A 629-nucleotide genomic window follows, 5' to 3' on the forward strand; every position below is an offset into this window, starting at 1 on the left:
ACTGGGGATTGAACTCAGGCCCTTGCTCTTGCCAGGGAAGCACTTATTCCACTGAACCATCTCCCTGGTCCCTACTTTCTCTTAATTCAATGAGAAGAGAGGTTTGTACTAATAGTGTTTGGACAGGATATCATGTCTGCATCTTGTACTATGAATAACTACTATGAAGACAACAATATGCAATGTATTAATTATTGCAGCTGACCTACTGACCTGTTTTGAAACTGTCTCATTGTTATTTGTTTCCCATAAAAACAATAAAAAAATTAAAAAGAAAAAAATAGTAATTTGTATAAAAACATATCTGGGAGAGTTGATGAGCCTACATATTTTTATAGCTGAATTGTACTACTAATAAAGGAAAATTTAATGTTAATCCATATATAGAGAAAGAGTTATCAGCTATAAGTTTAGCTGATCATCATTGCTATAATAGCAAAACCAGATAAAAATCACAAAAGAGGGGCCAGAGAGATCACTCAGTAGAATCAGTGCTTGCCTGGCAAGTGTGGAGTCCAGAGTTCTATCCTTGGTACCGCCAAAAAAAAAAAAAAATCACAAAAGAAGACTATGTACAGGTTATAAATATAGAGGTAAAAGCCTCAGTAAACTATTAGTATTAATTATTA

The sequence above is a fragment of the Octodon degus genome, unplaced genomic scaffold, assembly GCF_000260255.1.
Source record: "Octodon degus isolate 3935 unplaced genomic scaffold, OctDeg1.0 scaffold00348, whole genome shotgun sequence".
NCBI classification, from domain to species: Eukaryota; Metazoa; Chordata; class Mammalia; order Rodentia; family Octodontidae; genus Octodon; species Octodon degus.